Here is a 13,347-nt window from a genome sequence, read left to right on the forward strand (position 1 = left end):
TGAGAGGAGGACAGTGGCCAGATCATGAATGGCCTTGTGCTATCGTGGGCTTGGACTTGGCTCGGGAGGCGCTGGCAACTTGAGGAGGTGGTTGTTTTAGAAAGATGTATCAGACAGCAATATAGTACCTGGATTTCAGATGAGAGGTACTGGAAACAATGCCAGCTAGGAGATAATTATGAATTCCCATGAAAGGAATGAAGGGGGATTGGGACAGGAGAATGATGATGGTAGACACCCAGGGTGAGCAGAGGTCTGGGGTCTTGAACGGGTACAACACTGAGACAGGACTTGAGAAAACAGGACAGAGTGGTTGAATGATTCAGGAAAGTTCAGGGAGGCAACTAAAATTGAAAACCAGTCATTCTAACAGAAGCGTCAGCAGGATGAGTTTGAGTGGAGAGCAGAAGCCACATGAGCTACAACATGCTGGGCCCTGGGAACCCTGGGGAATATCCTACATTGTAAAATTAGTGACTTTTCTAAATAGAAAAGGTAAACAACATCAACAAGGGATGTCCATAAATAGACCACAAAGTAAAATTTTCCTCGAACCCAAAAATCTGTAAAATACAAGGGAAAGAGAAGTTCTTAAGGAAAAAAAAAATGTGGAATTGATTTCACAGTAATTTTGATCTGGATGTGAAAGTCTCATTTAGAATAAGATATTCAAATTTCATGGGCAACTCTAATAGTGGTGCAACACTTTCCCTATTTTACTGGCTGCTTTGTATTATCCCTGGCAAGGAAGAATTTTGTATACTTGACCATGTCCTTTACTGGGATGAAGAAGCAAAAATATGTCAGTTACAGAGGCTGAAAACCACACCTCTAAGTGCTACCAGTTGCCACTTTTCCTCTACTTTTCCAAGGTTTCATTCTTCTCCTTTGCTTGCAACTGCATTCTAGTTATGTAATGGTTTGTAAACAAAACGGTGGCTTACAACAATAATACCTTGCTTATGAATCTACAGCTTAGTCGGGCTTGACAGGGGTGGCTTGTCTCTGAGCCATTTGATGTCAACTTTGGCAAATTGAAGGCAGAGGCATGGAATTACCGGACTGCTGCCCACTCACATGCGTGGTGGGAAGACTCAAACAAACGTGATCAGCAACAACTGGAGCTCCCTGGGCATCTCTCATGATTTCTAGAGGATCTCTCTAGTGAGGTGCCTTAGGGTAGCCGGACTTTTTTTGTATGTTGGTAGAGGGCTCCTCAGGTGGGTGGGGTTGGGGGGAGGACAAGTCAGGAAGGAGGTGTATTGCCTTTACTAACCTTCTTGGAAGACAGCAAGTATCTTCTTTGCTGCACTGAAGTTATTAGAAATAAGTCACTAAAGCCAGCCTTTATTCAGAGTAGGAGAATTAGACTCCACTTTTCTGTGGGAGAAATGTCAGTTTGTTTTAAAACTGCTGCAGTCTAAATGAGGGATAGTTTGCAAGAGGGAAAGGAAACTTAATCATTGTAGCAATAGTGTGGTTCAGACTCTTTATTTCAGAGATTCCTACCAGGGACCTTTGACTCCTCCCATGCCATGTTTGGGTCCCACCTAACCCAACCTTTGAAGTTCTGGTCCCCACAGTTCCTGACTGTCCCAAGGCAACATGGTAGAGTGGAAAGAGCAGGTGTTGAGAGTCAGAAAGACCTGATTACTAATCTCCAGATTTCAGGTGTGCAGCTGGCCTGCTGTGACTGCGTTGTGACTCAGACAAGCTTCCCACAGTGAGTATTAAACCACAAACAGCATGTTTTTCCCTTTAGTTAAAAACAGTCTGTAAGATTTATGTGTGGAGCCATTACCAAACTTTACTGAGGTCTTCTTACATGAAAATGCTGTGCTGGGCTCTGTGGAAACTCTGCGGACCGGCCTAGGATCAGCAGAGGCCGGCGCAGTCAGGAGGTGGGGGCAGTCTGTGCAGACGGAAGCCGCAGCATTGCTGTGCTGGACCGGGGCAAGAGGGGCTCCCGCCGCCATCCACTGCTCCTCTCCCCTGCCTTCCATAGTCTCAAGGGCTCTTGTGCTTTGAATTATCTTCTTCAGAATTTCCAAGTGCCTCTCCATGCTTGTTCCAGCGAGGGCCCATAGTGCCATCTGAGCAGGGTGCTCTGAGCCTGGACCCAGTCTGGCATAGGCCCTGGCCTCCCTTCCCCCCTCAGGGAGCTCTCTGACCCTACACTCCTACCCTCCTGGTGTGAGGTTGGCCAGATGTCCGGGAGCTGCAGGACCCCTGACTAGGGATTGTCCCAGGCTCTGCAGCAGAGCTGTGGCTCTGGAGGTTCACCCAATGAGCAGCTGGCATCTGTTGGCCAGCATGGCATTTTTCTTGTAGGATGACATGAGATTGTGCCTCCAAAATGGTGCTGACATGCTGATTCCAAGGCCTGAGAACTTACATCTCTAACGGGTTTCCAGATGATGCTGATTTTTCTGGTCAGAGAACCGCACTGTGCGAGCCTGAACTAGTGAGAAACTGTAGGCTCGTGATGTGAACTGTGCTGTGTTCTTTTCAATCCTCTGAACTTTTGTTCTTACATTCTGTGGTACTGGTAAAATGCCGGGCTCCAGGGCAGTGCAGGTCTAAATTTCCTCATCCAAGTACTAGACACACATGGTGATACTGACTCGGCCTCGCCTTGCAGCCACCCTCTGTGAGTGCCCTGCCTGCCTGAGCTGCACTGTTGCTCACGGCTAGTTCGGGGCCGTGAGTTGTTCTTCTGCGTGGTTTGCATGAACATGATACGTGATAGGCTGTGTATATGTGGCTGGAGGACCAGAAAGGCAAATCTGATGCTCTGGGACTGCCTGATTCTTACTGTGGCCGAATGCCACAGGGATGAGTATGAGCATGCCTTCTTCTATGTATTTTCCTGAATTTTGCGGGAAAATGATGTTTCAAAAAATAAAATCCAATCAATGTCTGCTGGAGGAAGTAGCCCTGTGTGATAATGGATATTGGGGGTTCAGGGATTGCTTTGGAAGTTTGGATTTTAAAGAGGTGGCTGAGTTTGTGGCCAGGGTTCCTAAAGTAACAGAGACTAAAGTCACCCAAAAGTGACCAGTGGATTAAATGATTCCTTACAGTATTTAGAACTTTGCAAAGATTTCTCTAGTCCCTATGATGGAAAACAGCAGGAGATCTTCAGCAGTCATCATGTATGAAATAACAGGTGAGTGCCAGGTCCACCCCAAGATGTGGGTCATGCAGAATGTGTGAGCTCCCTAGGGTCCACAGGGCAGTCCCCTGCCAACATAAACCACTAGAAGCTTTGCCCAGCAATGGGGGCTCCGACAAACAAGTCAACCAGATGCCACAGAAACCAGGAAGGGGAGGTGTATATGTGGAAAGTGGAAAGCAGTAAGGATTTCCATACATTATGTTAGTGGAACCTCAATTTACTTAAGGGGGATTATCATCATCTTTTAAAAGTGAAGAAACTAGGGCTCAGGACTTGCCCATGATCCTACAGCTCCTATCACTGAGCCAGCATTTAAAATATCCACACACATGTGTTGTATGCAGAGAGGGATCTTTAGAACAGGTGATCTGTGTCAATTCATCACTCAGCCATCTACTAGCTGTAGTCTGGTTACTTAATCACTCTCTTAGTTGACTCTTTTAGAAAATAGATTGTTTATAGAGACCAGACTTACTGTGAGAAAGAGCCTAGCATGGGGTGGGACATATAGTAGATGCTAAAAACATTGGCTTCCATTCCTTCCCTTTTTTTCTCTCCCAAGAAGCCTAAGGAGATGGCCTCACTCTGGTTCACCAGGAGCCTCAAAACAGCTGTTCTCTTGAGCAAGTTACTTAACCTTTTCAAGGCTCAATCTCCGCATTTATAAAATGGAGATAGGAGTGCTGCCTACCGCAGAGTTGTGGCATTTAAATGAGAACATGCATGTCAAGTACTTAGCATAACATATGACACGTGATTAGCACTCAACAAAAGTTCACTACAAATAATAATAGAAACGGGAACATTTAAGAATCAAGGGTTGTTGGAGGCAGAGGAACTGGTGAGCCCTCTACCTCTTTGATTTGTGTCCTGTCCTTGGAATGCCATTTAAAGCTGAGGTGGGGTGGCCTGGCCTGGAGGCCCCAGGAAGAAACTGGGGCAGTTTGAGTCATCCAATTTTATTTACTATGCATGCTATGCAGTTCTTGTCAAGGAGATGGCAGGATTTTCTTTCAAACAAAACTGAATTTTACACAGTTCTCAGAAGAATGATTTTTTTTCTCTCTCTCTGTTGCTGCATCGAACTTTCTAAGGGCTTCTTGTCGGAATGAACAGAATGAAATGCTTGTTTTTTCAATAACAGCCTCTGGTTTAATAATTAGACATTCCAGGAATAACTGCTTTGGCAGAAGTCAGCCACATTTTATTTTGACAGGGAAAGAGCCTTCTATTTTCTACCTTATTCCTGTTCCATTGTAATAATGGAAAAAGCTTTTTGAAGGTTGAAGTTTTTCTAACATATTTCACTATTTAAATCCATGACGTGTGCTAAGATTTTCCCTAAAGGTCACAGCAAGAAATATTTTATGTTGGTAGGTTCATGGGAAAGGCCAAATTCCTATATATCCATGCAGTTTCAACTAGAAGTTTTCAAATTAAAGCTACATTATAACTCTACTTCAGATTTTCATTCTATCTTCACAATAGGGAACTGACACATGGAGTTGAAAAAAGACGGGAGGCTTTGGGGCAGAAAGACCCAGGTATGCATGTCAGCCCAGCTGAAGGGCCCCCACCAGTAAGATGGTGAACTTCCAGCTTCTCTTCCAGGTCCTAGTTCCCGACGGCGCCACCTAAAGACCAATCACCTCTCTCCCCACTCCCACTCCCAGCACCTAGCCAATAGCCACCAGCCCCGTAGAAGTAACACCACAATCACCCCATGCCCCTTCCTATATAACCCAGCACCTTTCCCCAATAAAGCGGAATTCTCCGGTGAATTGCTGCTGTGTGTCGCTCCTTTCCTTTCATTGGTGCTGAAACCCGGGAGACGGGACACCCCAACTGGGCCCCGTCTTCCCCCCAACACCAGCAGCAGCTTGCCCTCGTCCTCTTTTTCCGGCGCTGGCTCCTCACACTCTCCACTCCTCTTTGGCCTTTAGGTAAGTTTTCCCCCAGAGTGGGCCGCTCTTCCCCGAGCTATCGCAGTGCCATTGACTGTAATCGTCCAGCAAGGCCCTGACGCTCGGGGACGAAGAAAGAACTCTCCCCGCCTCCGGCCTTCACGGCTGCAGCAGACCCTCAGGCCCCCCTTCAACAGCCATAAATCCCGCCTCAGGCCTTCACAGCTGCGACAGACCCTCAGGTCCCTCCTCCAACAGCCATAAACGAGGTGACTCCTTTGTGGATGAGAACGCTCCCTTTTCCACTCCTTCCGTTTTACCTGCCGAAATCCGTTCCGTCCGCCGAAAACTCCTAGTACTAGGTTCCTCGTGACTCCGGCACTCTGCCTTCTTAGAGAGTCTGGGTGACGACCCACACTTCCTAAGAAACCGACTCATATACGAGTTTCCGCAGACCCCCAAGGGTCACCGGGGACGCCCTTTGTCTCCTTGCGCTCTGCTCCCAGTCCGAGGGTCTCCGTTCGTCTTCCCCTGTTTGTCTCCTTCTCTGTCCTTTAGCCATGGGAGCCTCCTCATCCCTCCCTGAAAGTTCACCTCTTGAATGCCTGCTCAAGCATCTAGCCACCCTCTCCCTGATGCCTGATATAAAACCAAAACTTCTCCGCAAATACTGCTCCCAAGATTGGCCGACATGCCCCCTAGACAATAACAACCAATGGCCCGCTGGGGAAACTCTTGATCCTAACATCACTCGCGATCTCTTTAACTTCTGCCAGCGCCTGAAAAAATGGAAGGAGATTCCCTATACCGAAGCTTTCTGCCTCCTCCCCCGCCTCCCCCCAAGTTCTCCTAGCCTGCAAGCTGTCTCTCCCCCGCAGAAGCCTCCCGTTCACTCCCTTCCCCATCCTCTCCTACAACAGCCCCTCCCCCTTCCTCCACCACCATCTCCTCCCCCACCTCACCCCCCTGCAGATCAAGCCTGAGCCTTTCAGCTCCCCTCTAAGTTCCAAGAGCCTCCTCTGTCTTTGCCCCCATCACCTGTTTCTCCCCCACAGACTGAGCCAGAACCCTTCAGTCCTCCTCACACTCAGTCCCGAGGGCCTCCCAAAATTATCGCCCCCCCTCTGAGAAGTAGCAGGATCCGAAGGCATCCTGCGCGTTCACGTCCCTTTCTCCTTAAGAGATTTAGCCCAACTTGAGAAGCGCCTAAGTTCCTTTTCCACTAATCCCACAACATATATCAGAGAGTTTCAGTAGACCCTCCAGTCATACAGCCTCACACATCATGACATTTTCATGCTCCTGGCCAATACCCTCCTTCCTGAAGAGCATAGATGAGTTTGAGACTTCCCCCAAATGCACACCACCTAAACCCACAGGACTGACCCCACCTATCCCTCTGGCTCTACCGCTGTCCCCGAACAAGACCCACACTGAGATTATAACACCACTGTGAGTCTCTACTCTCGAGATATCTTCGCCTGCTGTTTAATAGCAAGTCTGAAAAAAACAGCTCGTAAATAATCAATTTTCAAAAGCTCCCTCCGAGTTCTTAGACAGACTCACTCAAGCCCTATTACAGTATACCAGCCTGGACCCAGAAACGCCTGATGGAAGACATGTCCTTATGACATACTTCCTAGCTCAAAGCTACCCCGACATTAAAGCTAAACTCAAAAAGTTAGAACAGGGTCCTGCTACCCCACAGACTGAAATCTTAACAGTGGCCTTTTAAAGTCTTCCATAACTGGGAAGAGGAGAAGGAATGCCGTAAACAAAAGGATTATCAGGCCAATTTCCAAATGTTAGCCCAGCTGATAAAACCACAACCTGGGCACTCTTCTACAAACAAGCCCCCAACAAGAGCTTGTTTCAAGTGCGGACAAGAAGGACATTGGTCAAGGGCATGCCCCTACCCCAGATCTCCTACCACCCCATGCCCCAGATGCCACAAAAAGGGCCACTGGAGGTCTGATTGCCCAGCCACCCGAAGGGGAGGCTGGACGAACAACCTCCATTCTAAGCCCGCCATAGTGGGGCTGGCAGAAGAAGATTGATGGGGCCTGGGAGCTTCTCACCTGACCATTTCCATCACTAAACAGGAGCCCAGGGTTCCTTCAGTAATAGACGGTCGCCCCATCTCCTTCCTCCTAGATACAGGAGCCACCTTCTCAGTCTTGCAGGAATACCAGGGCCCTACCACGCCTGCCATTACTCCTGTAGTCGGGGTAGGAGGTAAACAAATTTTCCCATTAAACCCCCCCCCTTTTATGCACAATCCAAGACAATCCTATACCTTTCTCCCACTTCTTTCTAGTTATGCCCCAGTGTCCCATCCCTTTACTAAGATGAGACGTCCTTTCTCTCCTCCATGTTTCCATAACTATATCCACTCCCACAGCCCCCAGTACTCCCTTTCTGATGGCCCTCATAGCTGACGACCCCCCTCTACCCAATGAAAGCTCCAGTTTCGCCCTCATACACCCTGTAAATCCCAAAGTTTGGGACATTACAAGCCCCTCCGTGGCTCTATGCCCTCCTGCCTCTATCAAACTACGTGACCCCTCTCAGTATATCTGTCAAGCCCAATACCCCCTAACCACTTCAGCCCTCATAGGTCTCCAACCCACCACCCAAAATCTCTTAAACAAAAATTACCTCAGACCCACTCACTCCCCATTTAATACCCCCATATTAGCTGTTAAAAAAACCAACGGATCTTTCTGCCTCATCCAAGACCTTCGCCTCATCAACATGGCCATCGTCCCTATCCATCCCTTAGTTCCAAATCCATACACCCTTTAATCGCAGATCCCTGCCTCGGCCTCCCACTTCTCAGTCCTAGATCTCAAGGACGCATTTTTTTCTATCCCTCTGGACCCCTCCTCCCAAGATTTCTTCGCCTTCACCTGGACGGACCCATACACAAGACATTCTGAACAAATCACTTAGACAGTTTTGCCACAAGGCTTCTGAGTCCACCTTATTACAATACGTGGACGATCTTCTACTCTGCAGTCCCTCGTGGGAATAGTCTCAACTTGACACTGCCTCCCTACTTAACCTTCTAGCTTCCAGAAGTTACTGAGTATCCCCTGTCAAAGCTCAAATCTCTTTCCTTTCTGTCACTTACCTCCGATTTCTTCTATCTCAACAAAGAAAGTCCATTACCTTAGACAGAAAACAGCTCCTCTCTGACCTGCCCGTTCCCAAAACCAAGACAGAAATCCTTTCCTTTCTAGGCCTGGCTAAGTATTTTAGAGCGTGGATCCCTAACTTCTCCCTGTTGGCAAGACCCCTATACGACCTCAGCAAGGGCCCCCCTGAAGAACCGTTATCCTCCTCACCCCGACACTCCTTCATTAAGCTCCGTCGAGCCCTTGTGGAAGCCCCAGCTCTCCATCTTCCTGATTTGTTGAAGCCCTTCTCATTGTACATTCATGAGAAGTCCAGTCAAGCTCTAGGAGTCCTAGGCCAATATTATAGCCCATCCTTTGCCCCAGTAGCTTATCTTTCCAAGCAATTAGACCCCACAGTTCAGGGATGAGCCCCCTGCCTACAGGCATTAGCCGCTGGACAGCTCTTGCAGAAGGAAGCTCATAAACTGACATTCAGGGCGCCCCTTACCATTCTGTCCCCACATCACCTAAAAGATCTCTTAACCTACAAAAGTTTACAGACTTTCCCTCCCTCCAGACTCCTGACCTTACTGTCCTTTTTCCTCCAAAATCCCGTTCACCCCCTTTGCCATCCATACCCGAATCATGACTTTTTCCCCCTTTACCACTCTCTTCCTTTTTCTCCTCATTCCTATTGTCTTCCCCGCCACCCCAGCCTCCTTTGTATGGCGATTCAAAGTAAGACAGACTTACACACAGCATCAAACAAAAGTTACTGCCCTCATTGCCACATCAGACTGCCCTCTGAAAAGCTGCTCTGAGCCTTTATACCTCCACTTTCCTCCCTCCACCGAAGTGTTCACTAGCAGCTACCTTTATTCTCCCTACCTCTGCTTCCTCTATGACCAAAGACAAGCCTATTGCAGGCAATGACAAGACACCTACGGGGGATGTCCCTACTGGTCTTGCGCCATTCACTACATGAGTAACTCCCAGTACCCACAGTATTACTCCTCCAACCGTTTCATGAAATACCCCAACGGCTCATTCTCCTTAGCAATCCCAGATCCCTGGGACTCTCAGTGGGCTGCCGGGGTCACAGCCTCAGTTTACTATGAGGAGTCCTCGAACCCCCATGGTACCCTTCATATCTCTCGAGAGTATGTTCCCTCTCACTCCCAGATCTCTCAAGTTGCATCAGATATCAGACATTCCGAAAAAGTCATTATCGAAACTCTTGACGGCACTTCTTCATCTTCTTATTCCTCCTACTCTTAGTTACAGCTTATTCAAGACACCACCATCTTTCTCAACCACACCCTCAACACCGCCAATTGTTTCTTGTGCGCATCACTACAGTGCCCATTGCTGGCCGCCGTGCCCCTTAATATTTCCAACTACTCCTTCCATGCAGAAGGACAACCCCTCCGCCCCCTGGCAGACATACCCCTATGGGAACCAGAATATGCACATAATCTCACCGTCCACCACTGTGTAGGCCCAGCTCCACCCCCCTTCAGCACACTTCACTGCTCTCTATCTACACCCCTACCTCCGGCTCTAAGACTTTCACTCAACTGGGACACTTATTTTAGTGCAATGGCAGTCTTTTCAACTCACTGCCTCCCAACTCCGATATACCCTGCATTCTCGTCACCCTAATCCCACAGCTTACACTTTACAACATGGCAGAATTCCTTGAGCTCCAACCTCCCTTGCCCTCATGCACAAAAAGGGCTGCTTTCCTTCCCATCATGGTCGGTATCTCTTTGACCACCTCAGCCATTGGTGCAGGGTTTTCGAGAAGAGCCTTGGGTCACTCTCTATGGGCAATTAGAAATCTCAACGCCAAACTTGAGGGAGCCCTGACATCCACTGCCAATTCCCTAGCCTCTCTCCAAAGACAGGTCACTTCGCTAGCTAAAGTCACCCTTCAAAACCGGCGGGCCTTAGATCTGCTTACAGCCGAGAAGGGCGGCACCTGCGTCTTCCTTCGGGAAGAGTGCTGCTATTACATCAACGAATCCGGCATTGTAGAAACTGACATTACCAAACTCACCGACCTTGCCTCCAGCCTCCACTCTGCTTCCAATTCCAACCCATTCTCTTCAATACTAACAAACCCCCTCCTTACCTGGCTCTGGCCCATTGCAGGCCCCATAATAATCATTCTTCTCGCCTGTCTCTTCTTACCCTGTATAATAAAGTTCATCAAATCCCAAGTTGGAAAAATCTCTAATCAAACTTTCAACCAGCTTTTACTCAGAAACTATCAGCTTCTGGCCACAGAAGATCCCTCACCCTCACATAACCTCCTCACCACACGCTGAGATGGACCCCACTCTCCGCTGGAAACTGTTCCTAGAAACAATGGCCACAGACGCCTGGCTTCTGGCACCTGTATCCTCTCGGCACCATTAAAATCAACAAGTCCTCGACCTATAGTTACAAGGAACCTTCATTGATTTCCAACCTGAAGAAGTCCACATCTACTTGTCCTTACTGTGCGGAGTCCTATCAACCCTTTCCCCCCAATCCTCAAGCCCTCACTCCCTTCTCGGCCCCCGTTCAGCAGGAAGCAGTCAGAAAGAAAGCAACGTCCACAACCCCATAGAGGAGAAAGGGGGGAATGAAGGGCCCCCACCAGTAAGATGGCAAACTTCCGGCTTCTCTTCCGGGTCCTCAGTTCCCGACGGCGCCACCTAAAGACCAATCACCTCTCTCCCCACTCCCACCCCCAGCACCTAGCCAATAGCCACCAGCCCCGTAGAAGTAACACCACAATCACCCCATGCCCCTTCCTATATAACCCAGCACCTTTCCCCAATAAAGCGGAATTCTCCTGTGAATTGCTGCTGTGTGTCGCTCCTTTCCTTTCACCAGCCATTAATGTGTCCCTGGGAAGTTATTGACAACCCGTAATCTTCAATATCCTCATCTGGATTTGATAAATCCACATTGCAAGATGGTTTAGAGGTTGAGTGAGTGTATGTAAAGCCCACAGGTAAAGCATGTGGTAAACAGTCAATACATTTCAACAAAAATTAGGTCCTTTTCCCCACCTCCTCCACTGCTCTGTAATTAGGCAATCATGAACAAGTCTCTTAGGCCCTCCTGGTACCAATAAATTAAGAAACTTGGCCAGCCAATCACACACTGATGTTGGATGAGGCCCCAAAAGTCTGTGGTCCCTTCTTTGATTCTTTAGGCTGTTATCATTCACCTGCAAGCTGTTCCAAGGGAGACTGAATCAACTCCAGGGTGAAAGGCAGAATGACCCCAGGTGGCTGGGTGGCCTCCATGGCAAAATGACCATTGAGTTGGGCCTGTGGAAAATAAAAGAGCAGAGTGGTTTCAGGGTGAGGACCAGGCAAACCCTTCTGGGGATTAGCTCAAATCTTGCATTGATTTCTCAACGATTAACCAATTCCAGGGCCAAGCTAGGCATTTCCAACATGTACAGACTATTCTTTGAATAAGCACATGGTAGTATGTAAATGACATACCACAGTGCTCGAAATACAAAGGCCTGGATGATGTGGCCACTAATATGAGCAGGGATCAGGTGGGCCTTGAAATTTTAGTCCAGTGATATCTACATAGAATGGAGGAGTTTCTGTTTACTGACAAAGATGAGCCAGGTAGAAACAAACAAACACAGCTAGAGAGATGCCCATGACAGGGAGGCCTAGCGAGCAGAACTAAGCCCTTGTCTACCCAGAGATGCACTGAGCCTTCAGACTGAGAACACAGCAGTGTACACCTGGGCCCCGCCTCCAGGAACGTGGCCTTGTTCTCTATCATCCCTTCAATTTCTTGTTCACAGATGGTACACATCATTATCTGTCAAAGGTTCTTGCAGTGCCGATTTCCTCAACCCCTCATTGTGCTTCCATCCCACCTGCCTGAAAATCCCGACTCTGCATCAACCAAACCCTCCCATTTCTCCATGCTTCCGGCAGGACAGCTGAGCACTCCCGCGGACAGTCACCAGCCCCCTCTGGTATGCGCCACTGCAAGTCCTGGACTCCAACCTTGGGCGGGCTCTATTCCCAGCAACGCCATCCAGCCTCACAGTGGCCATTTTAGACATTCTGCACTTGCTGGTTATTTCCTGGTTTTCCTGTGGATCTATTCTACACCTGTGTCTTTTCTGTGCCCCAATTGTCTGACCTCTATAGACAACATCATCTGGCTCATTGCCCTCTGGCTTCCTGTTGGGTTTGGTTCTGATTTTCCTGCTTCCCCCATACCTTGCCATGAGTCTGACAAAGGCCGAGTCCCACTGACTGAAATATCTCTTGGGCAATTCCCCATTCGTGGCTCCAGATCTCAAGGGCTGTTCCCCTACTCTTCCTCACTGCTGCTCGTTCCTGTGTGCCTCAGCCTCCCTGATGTTCCTTTAACCCAGCTCATGTCTATTTCACGTGCCTCTTCATTCATTCTCTTTAGTTGATCTCTTTTGAATGTGCCATCTGTTTCCTGCTGGAAAGTGATGGGGCGCTTCCACCCGCCTCAAACACATGGCCTTTCCAATGACTCTCGTGTCCTTAGGAGTGAATTGACCCCTTCATTCTTACACTGCAGGGAGAACAGAGGCCACTAGAAGGAAACCCCCTCAACTTCCATTTATTAAGCTCAAAACCCTCCTGCATCTATGTCTGTCCTCTTCCCACCATTTCTCCTGTTCCACTAAAATATCGCCCTGCCCCTGCTGAAGACCAGTTTGTTTACTTGTGCTCTGGATTCCCTGATGCCTTAGACCTGGTGATCTTGTCCTGTCTGTCATCTTCTCTCACTGTTATCTTCCACCTGTGCCTCACGCTGGACTCTCCCTCCCTTCTGGAAGTCACAATTGCTCAAGGCTTTCCCATTCTTAAAATGCCCCCTCAGCACCTACTTCTCCCAAGCCTATCATATTTCTCTCTCCAACATCAGCAATCTTTTGAAAAAGATTGCCTGCAGTCTCCACATCCTCACCACCTACTTGCTGAGCATGAAACATGGCCTCTCTAGCCCCAAATGGGCAGGATATCTATTTAAAGGATCACACCATCCTTTGCTGAATCAAGGTTTCTATCTTTAGTAGGAATTTGGTTATTTCTTTTTTTCCTTAAAAAATTATGTTTAGGAAAGAGAATGAGTT

This window comes from Manis pentadactyla, chromosome 1 (genome assembly GCF_030020395.1).
Source record: "Manis pentadactyla isolate mManPen7 chromosome 1, mManPen7.hap1, whole genome shotgun sequence".
Classification (NCBI taxonomy): domain Eukaryota; kingdom Metazoa; phylum Chordata; class Mammalia; order Pholidota; family Manidae; genus Manis; species Manis pentadactyla.